This window comes from Lutra lutra, chromosome 11 (assembly GCF_902655055.1).
Source record: "Lutra lutra chromosome 11, mLutLut1.2, whole genome shotgun sequence".
Taxonomy (NCBI): Eukaryota; Metazoa; Chordata; class Mammalia; order Carnivora; family Mustelidae; genus Lutra; species Lutra lutra.
In genome coordinates, this window is record NC_062288.1 from 21,093,632 (window position 1) to 21,119,499 (window position 25,868).

At 37.9% G+C, this 25,868-nt stretch overlaps 1 protein-coding gene and 1 pseudogene across 3 annotated transcripts in view; one reads left to right on the forward strand and one right to left on the reverse strand.

Annotated features, from left to right (window-relative positions):
- Positions 1–25,868, forward strand: part of RELN (reelin) — a 518,586-nt gene that overhangs the window by 192,048 nt on the left and 300,670 nt on the right. The gene's annotated exons all lie outside the window — the stretch shown is intronic.
- On the reverse strand, positions 1,170–2,355 carry LOC125081254 (dnaJ homolog subfamily A member 1-like; annotated as a pseudogene).

Here is a 25,868-nt window from a genome sequence, read left to right on the forward strand (position 1 = left end):
AAGGGGGAAAAAAGTATAACCAGGATTGAGATATTATATATATATATATATATATATATATATATATATATAGTATATATATATATACTCACATACATATATATATGATATGTATATATGATATCTATCTATCTTGATAGATAAATAGATATAAAAAAGATAGGGGTACCTGGGTGGCTCAGTTGGTATGTGTCTGCCTTCGGCTCAGGTCATGATCCCAGGGTCCTGGGATCAAGCCCCACATTGAGCCCCTTCTCTTATGGGGCTCCCTTCTTAGCAGGAAGTCTGCTTCTTCCTCTCCCTCTGCCCCTCTCCTTGCTTGTTCTCTCTCTCTCTGTGTGTCAAATAAATAAATAAAGTCTTTTAAAAAATAACACAGCAGAAGGGAATTCAATTCTACAAGTGCGAGTCCTCAAGCAGCAGTGTATCATGCTAAACCCCTTCTTTAGAAACGTATCATTTCTATCACTGTTACCACAGGCCAAATTACATAGCATGCCATTTTCAAGTAACAGGTGAGGCAAGAGAATGAATGCAGAGGCATCACAATGAATCCCACTTAATATAACTGCAGACCAGCACTTCTCTCCAAATTAAGTTCTTTGTCAGATTGCCAGTTACGTACAAGTTTTAACTTCATAGCTTAACAATTAAGGGTGGTGGGGCGCTGGGCTGGCTCAGTCGGTGGAGCGTGCAACTCTTAATCTCAGGGTCATGAGTTCAAGCCCCATGCTGGGTGTAGAGCTTACTTAAATAACAAACAAAACAGTTAAGGGTCATATACTAAAATCAGTACATACACCTAGCATTTCGGTCTAAGCTGTTTCATGTACATGGAGCTGAAATCAGTGACAAGGTATGGCTTAATAAATGCTAGGCAAGTTTTTTTTTTGTAATTTCAAATATCATACTTATTAGTACTCAAGTGCATATTCCAACAGAGCTTATTAATTTAAGATAAAAGTAGTTTTTACAAGTATTAAACTTACCTTGCACACTCAAGTCACCATACATAGAGGGCAAAGTCAGAGCTTTCATAATTGAGGTGATCCTTCATTTAAGTTTTAAAACACTACTGTAGTTGAATATTAAAAACAATAGCAAATAGTGAGCTATGATTCTAGTCCTTCCCTCATTCACTACCACATATAAAATGGTAGCAGTGTTGCTCACTGGCCCCATAAAGAAATCTGACCCTGAACACCACCCCTTGGGTGATTCTCATGGTCCTCAGATGCTTCTTCACTGTAATGGCTCCATCTTTCCCGATTTGGATCAAAGTCCACCAGTCCTACCTGGTCCATTTCATCAGTCTCTTCCATTTCCTCCCTCTCAGGGAGGAGTTTTTCCAGCAAAGAGAGTTTGTCAGGAGGGAGACAGCCATTCCTAGGAAAGGTTATCTTAAATATGATTAGGCAGCTCTTTTCCCATGGTCTACAATAAATTGGCATGCCTTCATTCACACACACTTGATATCCCCATGCTTGACAGTCTGACCTGGAGGAGAGGTGAGCAGTATGGTTCCATTGTCAAGAGTAGATGTCGGCTTCTGAAAGCTGCACTGTGCTTCTACCAGCTGTATGTCCGCACACATGATAAAGTCTTCTCCTTGCCAAGTAAAAACAGCATGGTTCTTCTGATCTAAAACAATGATAATATCAGTCCTGGTTATTGGTCTCCTTCATCATGGAATGTTATCTTCTGGCCATCTTTCAGGCCTTTGTCAATATGAACTTCTAGAATCTTCTTTTCAACTATCTTCCTTCCATTGCAGCTTTTACACCTATCTTTAGGACTGATCGGTTCCGCATGGCCCTGACACACCATGCACACAGACTGAGTTTGCTGAATCATTCCAGGTCCTCTCTGATGAATTCTTACTTGCATTCCAGTACCTCAGCCCCTGGGACAGCATTCTACCCCTCCTTCCTTACCACCTTGGCCTTCGCATTTGGCACGAATCACATTATTTTGCAGAACTAGTTTTCTTGTTGTGCCATTATATAAATAAATCTTCTAGTTACTGAGAGCTGATCACAACATTTTTACCTCTTCTTTCTCTCTGCATCCTTCCTCCTCCTCCAAACAACACACCAGACATGTCCATTGGGAAGCCAAAACCACCACCAACCCTACCTTCTTTAATTGCCTATTCTCCTTTGCCATATGATTCCCTTTGTTTGCATCAGAGAGTACTTCATAAGCTTGAAAAATCTGTTTAAACTTCTTTCCTTCATTTGGATTCTTAGCAGGGTGGTACTTTAAGGCCAGTCTCCTTTAAGGCTTTTTCACTTCTTCCTGGGGGCCATTGGGTTTGACCCTCACAGCATCATAGTAAGTGGTTTCTTTCACCATTTTCTACAGCTAGTGTATAGCCAAGGCCAGCGTTGGGGAGCAGGAAGGAGCACACTGCTGGGCATGGCCCACGCAGCTCCTGTTCCTCTTTTCGCAGACTGTTGTGGGGGAAGTTCCCCCATCTTCATTCTTTACATGTGGATTTCCCTTTGCCTGGACACCATTTGTTGAAAAGATCTCTTATCTCATTGAATTATCTTGGATCCTTTGCCAAAAAGTAATTGACCGTAATGTGTGAAAGTCTCCTTTTGGAGCTCACTTCTGTTCCACTGATCTGTTTGTTGTTCTGTCAATATCACACTGTCTTGATTACTGTAAGTTCATAGTTACTGTAAGTCTATTTCAAGAATGCAAATCCTCCAACTTTGTTATTCTTTATCAAGATCATTTTGACTTTCTTAACTCCTTTCATTTCTGTTTGAATTTTATGTTCAGATTGTGCATTTCTGGGAAATACTGAGGACTTTGATAAGTATTGTTTTGAATCTGTAGATCCATTTGGTATTATTGCCATCTTGACAATATTAAGTTTTTTGATTTATGAACATGAGATTTCTTTCCATTTACTTAGATTTCTTTTAGTTTTTTCAACAATGTTTTGTATTTTGTCATATACAATTCTTGCTCTTTTTTTGCTAAATTTATGCCTAAATATTTTATTCTGTTTGATGCTATTGTGATTAGAATTGTTTTCTTAATTTTATTTCCAGTTTATTCATTGATAGTATATAGAAAAATGACTTATTTTTGTGTATTGGTCTTTTATTCTGTAACCTTGCTGGATTTACCTATTTATTAGCTCTAATAATTTTCTTGTAGATTCTTTAATATTTTCTATATGCAAGATTATGTCTTTATGCCATTATCATTTCAAATAGAGGTATTTTTTACTTCTTCCTTTTCAATATGGATGCCTTGTATTTCTTTTTCTTGACTAATATCCCTGGCTAGAATCTTCAGTACAATGTTGAATAAAAGTGGCAAGAGCAGCATTTTTATTTGGTTCATAATATTAGAAGGAAAACTTTCCTTTTCTCCAATAAGTATGCTTTTAGCTATCAGTGTTTTGTAGATGGTATTTCAAGCTGTTCCTTATATTCCTAGTTTGTTGCATGTTTTTTTTTTTAATCATGAAAGCATATTGGAAGTTGTCAAATGATCTTACTGCATCTAAAGATATAATTGTGTTTTTTCCCCTGTATTCTATTAATGTGGTATTATTACATTGATTGATTTTTGTATGTTGAACCTTGCATTTCTGGGTTAAGTCCTGCTTGATCATGGTGTATAATCTTTTTAATATGTTGGTGGATTCCAATCTGCTAATATTTTGCTGATAGTTTTTGAGTCTATATTCATTAAGTGGCATTTGCGTAGTTTTTGTTTCTTGTGATGTATTTGCCTCGCTTTGGTATGCTGGACTCCTAGAATGTGTTGGAAAATGTTCCCTGTCTCATCTATATTTTGGAAGCATTTGTGAAGGATTGGTGTTAATTCTTCTTTAAACATTTTATAGAATTCACCAGTGAAGCTACCTGGACCTGAGATTTTCTTTGTGGCAAGTTTTTTATTACTAATTCAATCTGTTTACTTGTTATACTTATATTCAGAATTTCAGTTTCTTATTGAATCGGTTTTAGTATTTTATATCTCTTTAGAAATTTGTCCACTTCATCTTTGTTACCCAGTTTGTGGATATTAATCAATCATAGTATTTCTTTAAAATCCTTTTTATTTCTGCAAAGTTAATAGTAATGTGCCCTCTTTCATTCCTGATTTTAGTAAACTGATTTTCTTTCTGTCTGTCTACCAAATGATTTGTCAATTTTGTTTTCTTTTCAGTGAACCCACTTTTGCTTTCATTGATTTTCTCTATTATTTTTATGTCCTCTTTTTTTTAAGATTTTATTTATTTATTTGACAGAGAGAGATCACAAGTAGACGGAGAGGCAGGCAGAGAGAGAGAGAGAGGGAAGCAGGCTCCCTGCTGAGCAGAGAGCCCAATGCGGGACTCGATCCCAGGACCCTGAGATCATGACCTGAGCCGAAGGCAGCGGCTTAACCCACTGAGCCACCCAGGCACCCCTGTTCTCTTTTTTATTTATATCTTTTAAAATCTTTATTATTTCCTTCCTTTACTGAACTTGATGTTCATTTCTTTTTAAATTAAATTATTTTTGAAAAAGATGTTTTAAATGTCATATAATAAGGGATGCCTAGGTGGTTCAGTCAGTTAAGCATCTGCCTTTGGCTCAGGTCATGATCTCAGGATCCTGTGATCGAGCCCCACATCAGGCTCCCTGCTCAGCAGGGAGATTTGTGCCTCTGCCCCTCTCTGCCAGCAACCCCCCATGCCCTCTCTTTCAAATAAATAAAATCTTTAAAAATAAATAAATAAATATCATAAGAAAAGTCTTGTAATAAAATAGAAGACTTCTCATCTCTGCTCCTTCCAGAAACACTCCCAGACTAAGCTATTGTCATCATTTTATCCACTGCTTCTGGTATTGATGTTCATATTTTAAAACAATATACTTAAACCAAGTGACTTCATATTGTAGTAAAAGATATACTTCCTTTATGCCATTAACCTCCGACACACAAATTCATCCCCATATCCTCCCAATATAAATATATCACATTTTTAAATAAAATCAGTCATCAGTGTCTTGATCAATGATTATATAAATATTATTCACTGCAGAACCAAATGGTGTACTATGATTTTTTCCTTCTTGAGCAACTTTTCACTTTGAATTATTTCTTCTCCTTCTTAACTTACTCTGTTACTTTTCCTGGAGCACTTTCTCATTTGCCTCCTGAGAGATTATACCTGGCAAGTACAATGTTTGATTCCTTACATTTGATGATAGGTTGTCTAGAAATAGAATTCCAGGTTAAAAATAGTACTCTCTGAAAATTTTGATGGCTTTCCATGCTGTAATTGAGAACATGAAAATGACACAATTTTATTCATAGTTTGAAAGTTATTGTACTTTCATTGCCTGGAAGCTTTTAAGATCTTCTCTTCATGCTTGTTGGTTTTCAATTTCTTGACAATGTGTTTAATGCACAGGAAGTAGGAGGCAGAGGTGTTCTCTCCATCTTCTGGTTTTTAGCCCCCCATATTTTACTTCATATTTCAAGTTCAGACCCTCTCTGACTCAGTATTTCTATTTATTTATTTGTTTATTTTTAAAGATTTATTGATTTATAAATCAACAAGAGAGAAAGAGAGCAAGAGTGGCGGGGGTGGGAAAAAGGCAAAGAATCCTAAGCAGACTCTGCGCTGAAGACAGAGTCTGACTTGGGGCTTGATCCAATGATTCTAAGATCACGACCCAGAGCAGAAACCAAGAGTTTGTGGTTTACTTAACTGCACGACCCAGGTACCCCTGATTCAGTGTTTTTAGAGAAGAAGGCTCAGAATTATTATATTTCCCCAAAATTCATTGCACTTTACCCACATAAATGCTCAGCTGACAAATATGTCTTCTCAAACTGCCTAAACTTAGTTGAATCAATAGATATTGAACAACTAAAAATAAGCATAATCTACAGATTTTGGAAGTTTCACTATGCATTTCTACTTCATGTATCTAATTTAATTATGGCTAATACAAGGACTCTTTATTTCTATTAAAGTCAGAAATAATGAAAAAAATTATTCCCAATTTCCTGACTACCCTATCCATATCATTGAGTTTATTGTGGAAAGTCTTTAGTGTAGAAATTTACTGAAGCCTTTCACATCAATAGAAATGTATAGGAGAAGGAGGAGTCAAGATGGCGGAGAAGTAGCAGGCTGAGACTACCTCAGGTAGCGGGAGATCAGCTAGATAGCTTATCTAAAGATTACAAACACCTACAAATCCAACGGGAGATTGAAGAGAAGAACAGAAGAAGAGAAGAACAACTCTAGAAACAGAAAATCAACCACTTTCTGCAAGGTAGGACTGGCGGAGAAGTGAATCCAAAGCCACGGGAAGATAGACCGCCGCGGGAGGGGCCGGCTCCCAGGGAGCGGCGGAGCAACGGAGCACAAAATCGGGACTTTTAAAAGTCTGTTCCGCTGAGGGACATCGCTCCAGAGGCTTAACCGGGGTGAAGCCCACGCGGGGTCAGCGTGGCCTCAGGTCCCGCAGGGTCACAGAAGGATCGGGGGTGTCTGAGTGTCGCAGAGCTCACAGGTATTAGAACGGGGAAGCCGGCTACAGAGACAGAGCCGAGGAGTGACTCTCAGCTCGGCGTTTCCTTGAACCGGTCGCAGGCTCGGTCAGCTCGGAGCGCGGCCGGAGGCCAGAGTGGCGGGAGTCATTGGGCGCTGTTCTCTGGGGGCGCACTGAGGAGTGGGGCCCCGGGCTCTCGGCTTCTCTGGGCCGGAGACCGGGAGGCCGCCATCTTCATTCCCGTCTTCCAGAACTCTACGGAAAGCACTCAGGGAACAAAAGCTCCGAAAGCAAACCCGAGCGGATTACTCAGCCCGGCCCGGGTCAGGGCGATGCAACTCCGCCTGGGGCAAAGACGCTTGAGAATCACTACAACAGGCCCCTCCCCCAGAAGATCAGCAAGAAACCCAGCCAGGACCAAGTTCACCTACCAAGGAGTGTAGTTTCAATACCAAGGAGAGCAGCGGAATTCCAGAGGAGGAGAAAGCAAAGCACGGAACTCATGACTTTCTCCACATGATTCTTTAGCCTTGCAGTTAAATTAATTTTTTTTTCTTTTCTTTTTCAATTTTTTTCTTCTTCTGCTAAATTTTTTTAACTTTTACCATTTTCTTTTTTAACTAGTTTATCTAATATATATATATTTTTTCCTTTTTATACTTTTTCTTTATTGGTTTTCTTTTTTTAATTTTTTTTTCTTATTTTCTGAACCTCTTTTTATCCCCTTTCTCCCCCCCCCCCCCCACGATTTGGGATCTCTTCTGATTTGGCTAAAGCATATTTTCCTGGGGTTGTTGCCACCCTTTTAGTATTTTTCTTGCTCCTTCATATACTCTTATCTGGACAAAATGACAAGGCGGAAAACTTCACCACAAAAAAAAGAACAAGAGGCAGTACCAAAGGCTAGGGACCTAATCAATACAGACATTGGTAATATATCAGATCCAGAGTTCAGAATGACGATTCTCAAGGTTCTAGCCAGGCTCGAAAAAGGCATGGAAGATATTAGAGAAACCCTCTCGGGAGATATAAAAGCCCTTTCTGGAGAAATAAAAGAACTAAAATCTAACCAAGTTGAAATAAAAAAGCTATTAATGAGGTGCAATCAAAAATGGAGGCTCTCACTGCTAGGATAAATGAGGCAGAAGAAAGAATTAGCGATATAGAACACCAAATGACAGAGAATAAAGAAGCTGAGCAAAAGAGGGACAAACAGCTACTGGATCACGAGGGGTGAATTTGAGAGATAAGTGACACCATAAGACGAAACAACATTAGAATAATTGGGATTCCAGAAGAAGAGGAAACAGAGAGGGGAGCAGAAGGTATATTGGAGAGAATTATTGGAGAGAATTTCCCCAATATGGCAAAGGGAACAAGCATCAAAATCCAGGAGGTTCAGAGAACCCCCCTCAAAATCAATAAGAATAGGTCCACCCCCCATCACCTAATAGTAAAATTGACAAGTCTTAGTGACAAAGAGAAGATCCTGAAAGCAGCCAGGGAAAAGAAGTCTGTAACGTAAATGGTAAAAATATTAGATTGCCAGCAGACTTATCCACAGAGACCTGGAAGGCCAGAAAGAGCTGGCATGATATATTCAGAGTACTAAACGAGAAAAACATGCAGCCAAGAATACTATATCCAGCTAGGCTATCATTGAAAATAGAAGGAGAGATTAAAAGCTTCCAGGACAAACAAAAACTGAAAGAATTTGCATACACCAAACCAGCTCTAAAGGAAATATTGAAAGGGGTCCTCTAAGCAAAGAGAGACCCTAAAAGAAGTGGATCAGAAAGAAACAGAGACAATATACAATAACAGTCACCTTACAGGCAATACAATGGCACTAAATTCATATCTCTCAATACTTACCCTGAATGTTAATGGGCTAAATGCCCCAATCAAAAGACATAGGGTATCAGAATGGATAAAAAAACAAAACCCATCTATATGTTGCCTACAAGAAACTCATCTTAAACCCGAAGACACCTCCAGGTTTAAAGTGAGGGGGTGGAAAAGAATTTACCATGCTAATGGACATCAGAAGAAAGCAGGAGTGGCAATCCTTATATCAGATCAATTAGATTTTAAGCCAAAGACTACAATAAGAGATGAGGAAGGACACTATATCATACTCAAAGGAACTGTCCAACAAGAAGATCTAACAATTTTAAATATCTATGTCCCTAACGTGGGAGCAGCCAACTATATAAACCAATTAATAACAAAATCAAAGAAACACATCGACAATAATACAATAATAGTAGGGGACTTTAACACTCCCCTCACTGAAATGGACAGATCATCCAAGCAAAAGATCAACAAGGAAATCAAGGCCTTAAATGACACACTGGACCAGATGGACATCACAGATATATTCAGAACATTTCATCCCAAAGCAACAGAATACACATTCTTCTCTAGTGCACATGGAACATTCTCCAGAATAGATCACATTCTTGGTCCTGAATCAGGTCTCAACCGTTATCAAAAGATTGGAATCATTCCCTGCATATTTTCAGACCACAATGCTCTGAATCTAGAACTCAATCACAAGAGGAAATTTGGAAAGAACCCAAATACATGGAGACTAAACAGCATCCTTCTAAAGAATGAATGGGTCAACCAGGAAATTAAAGCAGAATTGAAAAAATTCATGGAAACAAACGATAATGAAAACACAACAGTTCAAAATCTGTGGGACACAACAAAGGCAGTCCTGAAAGGAAAATATATAGCGGTACAAGCCTTTCTCAAGAAACAAGAAAGGTCTCAGGTACACAACCTAACCCTACACCTAAAGGAGCTGGAGAAAGAACAAGGAAGAAACCCTAAACCCAGCAGGAGAAGAGAAATCATAAAGATCAGAGCAGAAATCAATGAAATAGAAACAAAAAAAAAAAAAAAACAATAGAACAAATCAACGAAACTAGGAGCTGGTTCTTTGAAAGAATTAATAAGATTGATAAACCCCTGGTCAGACTTATCAAAAAGAAAAGAGAGAGGACCCAAATAAATAAAATCATGAATGAAAGAGGAGAGATCACAACGAACACCAAAGAAATACAGACAATTATAAGAACATACTATGAGCAACTCTATGCCAACAAATTTGACAATCTGAAAGAAATGGATGCATTCCTAGAGACATATAAACTACCACAAATGAACCAGGAAGAAATAGAAAGCCTCGACAGACCCATAAGCAGTAAGGAGATTGAAACAGTCATCAAAAATCTCCAAACAAACAAAAGCCCAGGGCCAGATGGCTTCCCGGGGGAATTCTACCAAACATTTAAAGAAGAACTAATTCCTATTCTCCTGAAACTGTTCCAAAAAATAGAAATGGAAGGAAAACTTCCAAACTCATTTTATGAGGCCAGCATCACCTTGATCCCAAAACCAGACAAGGATCCCAACAAAAAAGAGAACTACAGACCAATATCCTTGATGAACACAGATGCAAAAATTCTTGCCAAAATAATAGCCAATAGGATTCAACAGTACATTAAAAGGATTATTCACCACGACCAAGTGGGATTTATTCCAGGGCTGCAAGGCTGGTTCAACATCTGCAAATCAATCAATGTGATACAACACATTAATAAAAGAAAGAACAAGAACCATATGATACTCTCCATAGATGCTGAAAAAGCATTTGACAAAGTACAGCATCCCTTCCTGATCAAAACTCTTCAAAGTGTAGGGATAGACGGCACATACCTCAATATTTTCAAAGCCATCTATGAAAAACCCACCGCAAATATCATTCTCAATGGAGAAAAACTGAAAGCTTTTCCGCTAAGGTCAGGAACACGGCAGGGATGTCCGTTATCACCACTGCTATTCAACATAGTACCAGAAGTCCTAGCCTCAGCAATCAGACAACAAAAGGAAATTAAAGGCACCCAAATCGGCAAAGAAGAAGTCAAACTATCACTCTTCACAGATGATATGATACTATATGTGGAAAACCCAAAAGACTCCACTCCAAAACTGCTAGAACTTGTACAGGAATTCAGTAAAGTGTCAGGATATAAAATCAATGCACAGAAATCAGTTGCATTTCTCTACACCAACAACAAGACAGAAGAAAGAGAAATTAAGTCAATCCCATTTACAATTGCACCCAAAACTATAAGATACCTAGGAATAAACCTAACCAAAGAGACTAAGAATCTATACACAGAAAACTATAAAGTACTCATGAAAGAAATTGAGGAAGACACAAAGAAATGGAAAAATATTCCATGCTCCTGGATTGGAAGAATAAATATTGTGAAAATGTCTATGCTACCTAAAGCAATCTACACATTTAATGCAATTCCTATCAAAGTACCATCCATTTTTTTCAAAGAAATGGAACAAATAATCCTAAAATTCATATGGAACCAGAAAAGACCTCGAATAGCCAAGGAATATTGAAAAAGAAAGCCAAAGTTGGTGGCATCACAATTCCAGACTTCAAGCTCTATTACAAAGCTGTCATCATCAAGACAGCATGGTACTGGCACAAAAACAGACACATAGATCAATGGAACAGAATAGAGAGCCCAGAAATAGACCCTCAACTTCACGGTCAACTAATCTTCGACAAAGCAGGAAAGAATGTCCAGTGGAAAAAAGACAGCCTCTTCAATAAATGGTGCTGGGAAAATTGGACAGCCACATGCAGAAAAATGAAATTGGATCATTTCCTTACACCACACATGAAAATAGACTCAAAATGGATGAAGGATCTCAATGTGAGAAAGGAATCCATCAAAATCCTTGAGGAGAACACAGGCAACAACCTCTTCGACCTCAGCCGCAGCAACATCTTCCTAGGAACATCGCCAAAAGCAAGGGAAGCAAGGGCAAAAATGAACTATTGGGATTTTATCAAGATCAAAAGCTTTTGCACAGCAAAGGAAACAGTGAACAAAACCAAAAGACAACTGACAGAATGGGAGAAGATATTTGCAAATGACATATCAGATAAAGGGCTAGTGTCCAAAATCTATAAAGAACTTAGCAAATTCAACACCCAAAGAACAAAGAATCCAATCAAGAAATGGGCAGAGGACATGAACAGACATTTCTGCAAAGAAGACATCCAGATGGCCAACAGACACATGAAAAAGTGCTCCACATCACTCGGCATCAGGGAAATACAAATCAAAACCACAATGAGATATCACCTCACACCAGTCAGAATGGCTAAAATTAACAAGTCAGGAAATGACAGATGCTGGCGAGGATGCGGAGAAAGGGGAACCCTCCTACACTGTTGGTGGGAATGCAAGCTGGTGCAACCACTCTGGAAAACAGCATGGAGGTTCCTCAAAATGTTGAAAATAGAACTACCCTATGACCCAGCAATTGCACTGCTGGGTATTTACCCTAAAGATACAAACGTAGTGATCCGAAGGGGCACGTGCACCCGAATGTTTATAGCAGCAATGTCTACAATAGCCAAACTATGGAAAGAACCTAGAGGTCCATCAACAGATGAATGGATAAAGAAGATGTGGTATATATACACAATGGAATTCTATGCAGCCATCAAAAGAAATGAAATCTTGCCATTTGCGACAACGTGGATGGAACTAGAGGGTATCATGCTTAGCGAAATAAGTCAATCGGAGAAAGACAACTATCATATGATCTCCCTGATATGAGGGAGAAGAGATGCAACATGGGGGGTTAAGGGGGTAGGAGAAGAGTAAATGAAACAAGATGGGATTGGGAGGGAGACAAACCATAAGTGACTCTTAATCTCACAAAACAAACTGAGGGTTGATGGAGGGAGGGGGTTGGGAGGGGGGTGGGATTATGGACACTGGGGAGGGTATGTGCTATGGTGAGTGCTGTGAAGTGTGTAAACCTGGCGATTCACAGACCTGTACCCCTGGGGATAAAAATATATTATATGTTTATAAAAAATAAAATTAATAAAAAAAAAAACTAAAAAAAAAAAGAAATGTATAGATAAATCAGGAAATAACTGTAATATATATTGAAAACATAATAAAGGAAATATTCTATAATAAGTAAGGTTATAAAGAATTATTCAATAAAATATGTAAGGAAATTTTTTTAATAAATGAGAAAAATAAATATCCACTGAATGCCCATATCCCAAAATAAATTCCAGATGAATAAAAAAAAATTCCCAGGAGAAAATGCACGTATGTATCTATTCAACTGAGTTTAGAAGGTGAAAGGGCTCTAAGCATGAAAAGCCTGGAAAAAATTAGGAGGGAATTGATTGAAAGATTTGATTACATGAAAATTTAATTTTTTTTATTAAAAATACCATAAATATAGTAAAAGATTGATTATAAACTGCATAGAAAATATTGGTAAGAAATATATAGCATAGAGTTAATAGCCTTCACATTTAAAGAGTTCTTATAAATTGGTTAGAAAAAAACATTAAAAGCCATAGCAAAATGGGCAAGGACATGAATAGTTAATTCCCCCAACTGAAAAATGTAACCAACAAACATGTGAAGTATCCTACTAATAATCAGTGGGATAGAAATTAAAACTAACCTGACACCTTTAGAATGAGACCGTACTGCTAACACTCAGTGCCACCAGGGTTATTGTGGGGTGGGTGCTCTCTGGTACAACAGTGGACAAACCTGCCTTTCCTTATATGCTGCTTAGAATTATGGCCTTTGTGTTTATGCCCTGAATTTCATTATCTCCTGGAATTCCATCTTAAAATAGAAGATAGGCACAAAATGTCTGCCTCAGAGAAACAGAGGGTGGCGCGGTAATTACCAGGGGTCGATGGGTAGAGGAAATGAGGAAATATAGGCCAAAGGGAACAAACTTCCAGTTATAAAATTAACAAGTTCTGAGAATCTAATGTACAGCATAGTAATTACAGCTGACAATACTGTATCACATACTTGAAAGATGCCAAGAGTGTAGATCTTAAATGTTCTCACCATAAAAAAGAAATGGTAATTATATGACAGAAGGGAAGTGTTAGCTAATGCTATCGTGGTAATCATTTTGCAGTGTGTAAATGTTGCAAATCAACATGTTGTACACCTTAAATTTATGCAGTGTTATGTGTCAGTTATATCTCAGTAAAGCTGGGGGAAAATTAAAGACAGGGTCAGATATTTATATACTTCATTATTTAAAACATTCAAAAAAGTAGAAACAAATACAATTCCAACAACAGTGTAATAGTTAAAGAAACTACACGGTGAAATATTATTTAGCTTTTGACAATCTTGTTCTAAAAATATTTAATGATATAAGAGCTATTTATAATAAATATTAAATATAAAGGAATAGAAACCTGCTTTTTACACAAGCAAGTTTCATTTTTTAAAAAAGATTTTACTTGTTTATTTGGGAGAGAGAAGGAGCAGTGGGAAGGGCAGGAGGAGAGGGACAAGCAGGCTCCCTACTGAGCAGGGAGCCTGATGAGGGACTCGATCCCAGGACCTTGAGATCATGACCTGAGCCAAGGCAAATGCTTAACCAGCTAAGTCACCCAGCACCCCTAGGCAAACAATTTTCTAAAAACTTTATATTCATGAATTAATTTAAAATGCTAGAATATAGTTTACCAAAATGTTAATAATGATTATCTCTCCTGAGTATGAATATGAGTAATTTTATTTTCACACTAATCCTTTTGTATATTTTTAAATTCTCATAATACACACAGTATTTATGTAACAGAAAAAGCAATTAAAAACTTGTTTTCTCCAAAGTAACCCTTGTATAAACTTCTTCAGAATTGTTTTACAAGAATATACCAATATTGTCCTAATTTGTTATGATTAATTAACTAGTTTAGATATCCTCTCCTTTCTTAGAGCTTTCATGAGCTTTGTCATAGTCATAAAACATTTTAGAGTTTATAGTCTTATTTTTTGAGGATAAGGGGGTGACTTTTCATTCTAAATACTTTGGGGTTTGTTTTTTTTTTTTTAGTATGGTTGGCACATGATGGTACATTAGTTTCAGGTGTACAACTTAGTGATTTGACAAGTTTATACATTATGCTATGTTCACCATAAGTAGAGCTACCATCTGTCCCAGTACATCACCATTACAATATCATTGACTATATTCCTTATGCTCTGCTTTTTATTCATGTGACTTACTCATTCCATAACCAGAGGGCTGTATTTTCCTTTCTCCCTCACCTATTTTGCCAGTTCCTCCCTGGCAACCATCAGTTTGTTCTCTGTATTTATAGTTCTGATTCTGCTTTCATTTGTTTACTCATTTTTTTTAGATTCCATTTATGAGTGGAATCATATGGTATTTGTCTTTCTCTGTCTTATTCCACTTAACATAATACCCTCTAGATCCATCCATGTTGTTGCAAATGTCATAATCTCATTCTTTATGGCTGTGTAATATTCCATTGTATATATATACCGCATTTGCCTTATCCATTCATCTATTGAGGAACACTTAGGTTGTTTCCATGTCTTAGCTATTGTACATAATGCTGCCATAAATATAGGGTTGCATATATCTTTAGTTACTGTTTCCATTGTCCCTGGGTAAATAGTGGAATTATTGGATAACATGGTATTTCTATTTGTAACTTTTTGAGGAATCTCCAAACTGTTTTCTGCAGTGGCTATATAGTTTATATTCCTACCAACGGTGCACAGGGGTTCCTTTTTCTCCACATCCTTACCAATACTTGTTGTTTCTTGTCTTCTTGATTTTAGCCATTCTAACAGGTTGAGGCGAAACCTTATTGTGGCTTTGATTTGCGTTTCCCTGGTGATGAGTGATGTTGAACATCTTTTCACGTGTCTGTTGACCATTTGTCTGTCTTCTTTGGAAAAGTATCTATTCAGGTCCTCTGCCTATTTTTTAATCAGATTGTTTGGGTTTTTTTTTTTTTTTTTTTTTTTTTTTTTTGGTATTCAGTTGTATCTGTTCTTAATATATTTTGGATGATAACCCCTTATTGGATTTATCATTTACAAATATCTTCTCCCATTCAGTAGGTTGTCTTTTTGCTTTCTTGATGTTTTCCTAAGTTGTGCAAAAGCTTTTTATTTTGCTATGTCCCAATAGTTTATTTTTGCTTTTTTCCCCTTACTTTAGAAGACATATCTAGAAAAGCGTTGCTATAGCTGACATCAGAGAAATTACTGCCTGTGTTTCAGGGCTCATGTTTAGGTCTTTAATCCATTTCGAGTTCATTTTTCCATATGGTATTAGAAAGTAGTCCAGTTTCATTCTTTTGTATGTAACTGGCCAGTTTTCTCAGAACCATTTATAGAAAAGTCCATCTTTTCCTCATTGTGTATTCTTGCCTCCTTTGCCATAGATTAGTATATGTGCTGCCTAAACGAGCATTCCTTTGCCATAGGTTAATTGACACTGTAAATGTGGGTTTAGTTTTGGGGTTTCTATTCTGTTCCATTGATCCATGTGTCTATTTTTGTGCTAGGACCATACTTTTTTGATTGCTACAGCTTTGTAGTATATTTTGAAATCTGAAATTGTGATACCTTCAGTTTTGTACTTTTTCAAGATTGTTTTGACTGTTTGGGGTCTTTTGTGGTTCCACACAAATTTTAGTATTATTTAATCTAGTATTGTGAAAAAGTGCTATTGGTATTTTGACAGAGATTACATTGAATCTGTAGATTGCTTTGGATAACATGGACATTTGACAATATTGATTTTTCCAATCCATAAGCATGGAATATCTTTCCATTTATTTCTCTCATCTTCAATTTCTTTCATCAGTATTTCATAGTTTTTGGAGTATAGGTCTTTCACCTCTTATTTATTCCTAGGTATTTTATTACTTTTGGTGCAATTGTAAATGGTGTGTGTGTATGTGTGTGTTTTAATTCCTCTTTCTATGACTTCATTGTTAGTGTATAGAAACAATACCCATCTCTGGATATTAATTTTGTATTCAGCCACTTTGCTGAAATTGTTTATTACTTCTAGTAGTTTTTTTTTTTTATGTCTTTAGGATTTTCTGTGAATTGGATCTTGTCATCTGCAGATAATGACAGTTTAACTTCTTTACCAATATGGATGCCTCTTATTTCTTTTTCTTGTCTGATTGCTGTGGCTTGGACTTCTAGTACCGTGTTGAATAAAAGTGGTGAGAGTGGAGGGATTTTGAAAAATCTCCTTTCTTTTAATTTCTTTATTTTTTAAAAGATTTTTATTTATTTTTTTGACAGACAGAGATCACAAGCAGGCAGAGAGGCAGGCAGAGAGAGAGAGAGAGAGAGAGGAGGAAGCAGGCTCCCCACTTGAGCAGAGAGCCCAATGCGGGACTCGATCCCAGGACCCCGAGACCACGACCTGAGCCGAAGGCAGAGTCTCTAACACACTGAGCCACCCAGGCACCCCGAAAAATCCCCTTTCATGTTTCTGAGGATAATTTCTGAAATGACCAGTCAGAACATCATCATTATAATTCTTCACATTTTTTTCCAATCTTTTCATAGAGTTGAGCTCTTTTGATTTTCACCACAGCCCTGAAAAATAGGTAGTGCATATTTTAAAGTCCTCTTTTAAAAAATAAGTACTTAGATGAGGTCAACATAAACCCTTGAGCTGTAGTGCTAACCCAAAATATTTGTCCTGATTCCAGATTTACTGTTAGAAGTTACCAAAGGCAATCAAGTTATATAATAGATTAAGAAAATGAAACATACAGAAGTTAAATGATATACCCTAAGTCATGGAGAGAATGAATGCCAGACCTGGAATGCAATCTCCATTCTTTTGTATCTGAAACTTGTACTCTTTTCGTTAGTCCGCTCAGAAGTGGTACCTAAATACTTTGCATTAGTGTTTTAACAAATATGCAGACTCTTTAATTCACTCTCCAGTAGATAACATAATTTTTACTAAGGTGTTCTTTGGAATTGATGAACTATATTATCAGTTTTGTCCTTGTCTTGCCTAAGGATGCCTCTGAGGCAAATTAACACAAGGCTTACTTAGTAAAAAGGTGTTTAAAAGCGTAGAGTCACTCAAGTACATTTCTTTGATGAATTTTAGTGATTTAAAAAGGAGATATGAAAACTATTTTTACTGTGAAGTTTTGGACGGCATTTCTGGGATATAAATGGTTTAAGAAAACTCTGGAAGGTATTAAATGGTAACAACATTTTGCAGTGGCCAAGCAAATGCATTAGCTTAATTACTTTCCTTGTTCTTACTGCTAACTGATTTCATTTCTGAGATAAATCTTGCCTATAATAATGTTTATCTTGACCATTTACTATTATCATATAATCGTCTCTTTCAAAATATTTCTTATGTGATAGTTTACTCATTAGTTATTAAAGCATTTAACATCATATAGTAAGCATAACACAGACTAATCATTCGTGTATTCCACAGACATTTGCTGTGAGGCTACCATGTGTCAAGCCCTGAGTACCAATATAGAAAAAAAATGGATAAAAATCCATAGTCTAGGGTACATATAGCCTTGTTTAGAAGACACAGTTCATTGGGTTATGGACATTGGGGGGTGTATGTGCTATGGTGAGTGCTGTGAAGTGTGTAAGCCTACAGTTTATAGACCTATACCCCTGGGACAAATATTACATTATATGTTAATAAAAATAATTAATAATAAAAAAGGCACATTCCAAATTAACCAAAAAAAAATTTGCTGAACACCTATCCTCTGTCAACGAGTCAGACTAAGGAATGTGAGCACTTAGAGCAGGCTAATACATGGGCACCTTCTCAGATTCATAATCCTTAAGGACTTGTTGAATTATTTAGTGGAGGCAGAGATAACAGGATCTTACAACAAAAGTTGTACATGGTTTTTGTTGTTTTTAATCAAGGATCTATGAACCATGCACATTGCTGATAATGCTCATATGAAGCTATTTAGAAATTAGACAATAAAAAGTCCTTTATCTTGGCATATAACGCTCCTCCTCTCAGTTTTAGAAACCTAGCATGTGAGTTGGGAGCTTTTGACAAATGTTTGGCACCTGGGTATAATCCTTCTTGATACATGAATCAGTCCAATCAGCCTTCCCTTATTCTAAAGTTCTCTGATCACTCCTGAGAAATTTGGCATTTCTGCTTCTTTTAATAGTTAATGAGAGCTATCCTTTTGCACAGTGACAAAACAAAACACGGTTTTATCTGCTTGGGGGTGTCTTCCCTCCCTAGATTCGCTTTGTCGTTGATTTGCAAAGCAAAGAAAGACAAAAACTCCGCTAGTGATAAATGTTCACCTCTTTCATGTTATCTATCCTGCAACTATCAGTGCTTTTTCACCAAAATGATTATTCTTTATTGCAATGCAGCATCACATAGTAATTACTGAAGACACTGAGTGAGAATCAGAGTTCCAGCTACATTTGGCTACATGCAGACAGTATCATCCGTGATTCTTGGTACCCTTGGCCACCGCATGTTCTACTCAGAAGTGCTGTCCCAGGTCCTGAATGAGCAGCTCTATGGCCCCCACATCTAGATTCCCTTGGGGCTCCTCTGGGGCTGTCTGACTCTCCAGCTGGCCAGCCTCCAGTGCCTGGTGGAAATGCAGGCGGATGATGTCAGTCTTGGTCTTACCGTCCCGCGGTATCTGCTGGGCCTCCAGCCCCAGCTTCCAAGCCTTGGGGCTACCATCACTGTGTGTCTGGATCAGGTTTTCTGACCTCCACTTCACCTTCAGCTTGATGGCCAGATGAATGTAGACCATCTATGCATTGCCAGATTTCCACATGTGCAGGCAATAGTGGTCACACATCGAGACCCACATCTCTTCTGGGAACCGGGTGAATTTCTTTTGACATGTATAGGAAGACACTCCCAGAAATCACAAACAGAAAATTGTTGTGGAAAAATGATCCACTTCAGAAAAGAGGAAAGGGAGTTATGATCTTCAGCCTGGTGTCAAATCAAACTATCTCCAGTCAAATTCATAAGTTATTGGTTGGGTTTCCATGCCTGAAATCTCTTTTCACACACTAAAATACCAAAATTAATTATAACAATAGAACACAAATGCATACTTTTAAAACTACTATGTATAAACACAAAGGTGTAAAATCTATATTGCAAATACCCTTTTGGGAGAAGTTTTTTCTGCATGGGCTGGATCTAATGATAGTTGTACAGAAAATGGCTTTTTTCTTATAAGCCCAGACTCTTTTTTTTTCCTTTTTCTTTTCCTTTCTTCTTCTTCTTTGTTTTTTTCACGGACCTTCAAAGTGCATTCCAAGTTGGAGTTATCCTTTGGAAAATTCCCATTACTGATTCAGTATGCCAAAGACCTCCAAAAGTCTGAATTGGGTAAGGAAGATCACTCATGGCATCTTTTTCAGTGATGCTTTGCTCACTTTTCAATGGAGATTAAACTCCTGTTACAAACAATAAGCTTTCTTTTCAGTGCTTTCTGCTGAATTTTCTAGAAGAGTATTTTATGCTTTTAAATCAGTGCTTATAATTCATCCCAGAAATCTAACTATAGACCAATGACTTATCTTCTTAAAGAGATAAAAGCAGCCCCTTTTTAAAAAATGACACTCAAACTTATATTTAATAACTGTCTTTTGCTTTATTCTGTTCACATGTGACACTTCAAACCCAACACTTGGTTTTCCTCTTTTGACTTTGCTCTTCTTTTACTACCTAGGTCAGTAGAGACTTTCTCCCAATAGTACATACAGTTTGATCTTCATCAGATAGGTATATGTCAGTCCTCAAAGAGATTATGGCTTCCCAGCACCAGGACTGGGTCCTCCCCTTTGATTGTTCTGTCTGTGCTGGGGTTCTGCCAAGGTCCTGTCACCCCTGATGTGTCCTTATGCCAGAAATTCTAAGTAGGCTATATGTTATGTATAAATAAACAGAGAGGCTGCTTAGAGCCTAGGGTTGTGGGTAGTGAGGTAGGCTGTGTCTGGGTTCCATTACAACGAATGCTTTTCTTGATTAGTGATATCTGCCATGGCAGCACCTTCTAGACATGTCTAGAATGGGGACACTGGGGGAAGAGACTTCATACCAGCCACAGGCTGGTCAAGGAGTCATTCCACCCTTGACTCAGGCGGCTGTTCTTGCTTCCCAGGCTTCATTGTCTCACACACCGTGTAGCTGAGGAGACATTCTGAAGGCCGTGAAGGTACAAGGAGTTTCCCTATGCTCTGGAAGGACCAGCATAAGCTCCAAGCTAGAGGGATCTTGGAAGAACAACTCATGCAGGGCTCCATAAGGGTCTGCAAGTTGTGGGCTGTGCTGGCCTTAGCTCCTTTTCCTCTGGGCCAGTTTCATCCTGAGAAAGATAGCTGGCTGACCGATTCCTGGATAAATTTTAGAGAAAGAATCAAAGTTTTGGCAAGAGACTTCCATGCACAGGGGACAGGACATGAAGAATCTCGGGGGCATGAGAGAAGTCATACATTCTGGAACCTGCGAGAACTACTATAGTACTCAGTTGCAGGGTGTGGTGAGAGATGAGCTGGACACGTGGGCAGGGACCAGATCCCAAAGAACCTTTCAAGCCACGCTAAGGAATTTGACAGAATCCTTTAAGTGATAGAGAGCCACAGGAGGATTTCAAGCAATTTTCGCAAGAAAACTGGCACAATGTGGAAGCTGGATTGGCATTGGGATGGGGGTCAGTCTGGAGGGGGATTCCAATCAAGAGAGGATTGCAGTTTATCAGATGACAAAGTATTGAATCCTGAATTAAAACAGTGGCTGTGGAGATGGAGAAGAAGGATAAATGTGAGAGTGATTACTGGATAGTGAACATTAATGCTGAAACTTGTTTTAAGGGGAAGGAAATATTTATACATTTGACAGTTGGAAAAAATAGTATGGCTTAGTAATAAAAGATGTAATTATAAAAAAGAGAGCAGGGGCATGTGGGTGGCTCAGTCAGTTGGACATCTGACTCTTGGTTTTGGCTCAGCTCAGGGTCTCATGGGTTGTGGGACCCAGCCCTGTGTCTGGCTCTGCGCTCAGCGGGGAGGCTACGTGAAGATTCTTCTCTCACTCTGCTCTTCTCCCATTCGCCCACATGCCGGTGCGTGTGCGCTCTCTTTCTCAAATAAACAAATAATCTTTTTTTTTTAAGATTTTATTTATTTATTTGACAGACAGAGATCACAAGTAGGCACAGGCAGGCAGAGAGAGGGAGGCAGGCTCCCTGCTGAGCAGAGAGCCCAATGCGGGGCTTGATCCCACGACTCTGGGATCATGACTTGAGCCAAAGGCAGAGGCTTTAACCCACTGAGCCACCCAGGCACCCCAACAAATAAATCTTTTTAAAAAATTATTAAAAATAAAAAGTAATTTAAAAGAGCAGTAAGAACTTTGAAAAACAAAAGCATTATGAAAACATACACAATTTTACCATTTTGTGATGGCCTAGACATAGTTTGAGAGTTTAATATAAAAAATTTCTCCCTGAAGTTATTCATTACTCCTTTTCATATGTTTTAAGAATTTGGTATTTTTTGTTTTGTTTTAATAAGGGTTAAGCTGTGTCCACAACCTAATGACCAAGTACAACATTTTGATGATGAAGAGGGGGCAAGAATATTTTCAAGTGAACTGATTCCTTTGAATATCAAATTTACCAAATTCAGACCACCTCTCTCCTTTCCCATATTCCACATATTTAGTAACATTTCCTGGTGGGTGGTTAACATGAGATTGCTGGTTAATGAATGACCTTCCAACTGTGAATGGACTAGGCACAGTAACATATAACTCATTGGTAAAGCAGGAGAAAATGTTGGGAAAAGTAACCCACTTCTGGGTTGCCCTGGGTTTAAAAATGACTCTTTAAGTACTTTGTGAGCAAAATGATTCATGAAATAAACAATACACTTGGGTAGGCATTGTAACAACTATATTAAACTCCTGTCTTACTCCGTTTTTGGAAACTGGATGACAGTATTACACATTGCAAATGAATTGGGAACTGGAAAGCTTAGTGTTGATTCCTTCACATGTCGAAGTCGTTATGGCATGTGCCTTATGGGAGATATTTCTTTTTAATGAACTATGTCTACTATTCCAGAAAGCTTGAAATCTATTAAGGTAGACAGACTATAAGTATCTAAAGAGTGAATATTAATATCTTTAAACAATAATTGCTATTATTAAGTCTTGTTTTTATGTAGGGATTCTGAATCCTAGTGTAATCAAAGAAGTTGGGCAAACTCAGCTAGCTCATAAGGGCAGCTTACTGCATTTAAACACTGGTCTTGCTCTTCTAGACACTGAGCTTCAACATCATGCCTCCCCTGGATATGCACTAATTCTTAAATGGCTGGGGCACACAGATGCTCTAGGAGTTCACTTAAAATTAGAATCTGGAGTGTACTTTCAAATTCATAACAATGGCTATTTCGAGCTCTGAATGTGATGATCATGATGAACTTTCTTCATTTGATGAAATCTACATAGCTTTTAAATTATAGATCTTAATAGCCCAAAGGAATTTTAAAATTACTTATTTAATAGGGATTCTTGTTGGCAAACTTACCCTAGGAGTATCTGTATCTCCCAAGGAGATGAAAAGTACTTACTAGAAACTTGTTGGAGAAATTTGGTCTACTCCTTGGAACAGGGAACAATGAGGATTTTTGTCACCTCTTCTGAACAATTACAGCTCCTTAGAGGAAATTAAGTAGAAGTAGTGCCAACATAGTTATTAGCACCAGAAATTTGATAGGCGTGCCCCCGAGGGAAAGCTGTAAATTACACTGAAGTAATTCTGAGAATGATAAGGCTGTCACCATCGAACCCAGCTGTTTATTTTTATACAAAAAGAAAAATATAGTATGGATTAAAAATTGGAAGACGATGCTTGAGACTTTAGATTCTGACTTACTGTGCTATTAACAATTTTTGAGTATGTAGGGTATATAAATATATTTCTCTGTTTAAATGTATAAATTTGTGTTTATATATTTAGATATATTTATATTTGTTTGTCATTACGTAAGTATAAATAGTCATAAAGTTTTTGAAATACATGCTATAATTTTGTAGGCAGGCCACCATGAATTATTCCATAGTTCTAAATACGTTCAAAGTAGGCTTGCCATTACTGACATGAGCTGCAGCCTGAGTGTGGGGCCAACATCTCATGGTACAAAGCAGTAGAACTTGTGTTCTTGCTGGTCACCTGGATTCTGTTCTTTCTTTTCCCCAAGAGAAGAAGTGAATATGCAGGCCCTTAAAATGATTAGCTATGTACCTACCAGAGGGTTGGGCACCTTTATATTAAAACGTTATCTAAGGGGTTTAAGGGATTGTAAAGAAAGTCATGCGTATGATAACTATCTTCAACATGTGTTTGTGTCCCTTGTGTCCCTCCAGTTTGGGTAGTGGTGTGGATGAGGTTGGCATCCAGTGCTCTTATCTTTGGTAGAGAGGAGGACAGCACGAAGGGTGGGGTGGGGACTTTGGAGCAAATGTGGCTCACAGTTGGAAGGGGGCTGTGGTGAGCTGATCAGAAGCCAAGGGACTCACAGAGTACTGTGAGATAGGTCCAACCCAAGCCATAACCATGGCCTCTGCTAATTTTTACACCTGAAATCAATATAACACTATGTTAACTATACTGGAATTAAAATTTAAAAGAGAGAGGAATGCTGTCTTTAAAGGCAAATCCATGGGACCCTAGGTGTGGTGCATAAACAATGAATCTGAGAACACTGAAAAAAAATTAAATTAAAAAAAAATTCTAAAGGCAAATCCCATGGAGTTGCTAGCCACGTGACCAAATTTCCAACTGGAAACAGAAAGAAGTTTGTCCCAAAGGGGATTAAATAAAAGGGCTTAGCTATAAAGGAAAGGGATGGAGTAGAGAGCCCAAGCCATAGGCCCCATGAATTTAAAGATCAGGCCCTGAAAGCAGGCCTTCCCTCTGAACAGAGAGTGAAAGCTACCTTCAAATCTTTGAACCAGATCAAAGACAATTTAATGTAATGGTTTTACATTAAATTTTACATTTTAATGGTTAAAAGCAAGGACCCTACACTCAGACTGCCTGAGTTTAATCAATCATGTGACATTAGGGAAATCACACAATAATTCTCTGTCCCAGAAAAATGGGAATAATACTGTCTACCTTGTAGCTTGTTGTCGAGATTAATTGGGCTAGTTTATTTAGAGCCATTACAATAGTACTTTGCAAAAGGTAGATTTCATTTCTTAATAGGTGTTAGAATAATAATAACAACAACCATATGTACGTGTACATATACATGGTATATATGTGTTTATATATACGTATATGTATGTGTATTTAAATGTATATATAAATATATGTGTGTATGTCTGTATATACACATATATAAAAACAGATATAAATGATTTATATATATAAACATATACCAGTCACATTATTGTTATTACTATTTTGACTTTTCCCAAGCAGAGGATTTCAGATGATAACATTGGGCATTTGGTGTGTTTCTTAAGCCAGTTCCTACTTTCTGAGCCCTTCCTTCAAACATCAAATATTTTAGAACACGTAAAGCATAGGTGCTCTGGTTTGGAATGGGGGTGCCCGCTGCCTCTCTCTTGGACTCCCACGGAAACCCCAAGATATCACCATGGAGCACTTTTTGAGAACTTGGAAAGAATCCGTAGCCTGGTATCAAGACCTTGGATCAGGTCCTCTCTGCCATTACCAGGCCGTGTACCCTTCAGCATGTTCTCAATGGCCTCGGTTCTGTGATCCGGGCACTGTAACGAGCTAGATGAGTTCAGTAGTTTTCACACTCTGCCACTCTGAGGCCCTGAGAGTTCCCAAGAAGTGTGTCCCAAGAAGTTTTGGGGAATGGGTGGTGAGGAACAAGCTGTATGAGCAGAGGGAACCCAAAGACTTCAAAAGCTAGGAAGAGAGGAATATACTGAGATTTCATGTATTTGTTTGAAGAATGAGTACCGCTGCTCAAGAAATTGGGACTAGATGATCAAAGGGCCTCCAGTGTCAGTTATTCCCTAGTCCCTCATGGAACCAAAGGAACAGAAATGAGAACACAGATGAAAGCAACAAGTACTGAATCTGATGAAACCAAGTGAGGGGCAAGCTGTGTGGACACAAGGTGCTGTGACCAGGCTGTTTCTGTATCTCTGATATTCAGGGAAAAGACAAAACCTCTGTTGCCTGAGTTTTACCTAGATCCTTTGGTCTCATTGTGTTTATGGGAATGGAGACTGGCACGATGATAATTAAGTTTGTGGATCAATGAGAAATATCACAATAGGGATATTCTACACTTCAACTCAGAAGACAACTACAGTAAACAATTACATTGTTATGTGGTGGGACTTTTCTTGGTGGTTAGTGATTTCAGAAAATATGTTCCTGCCAAAGCA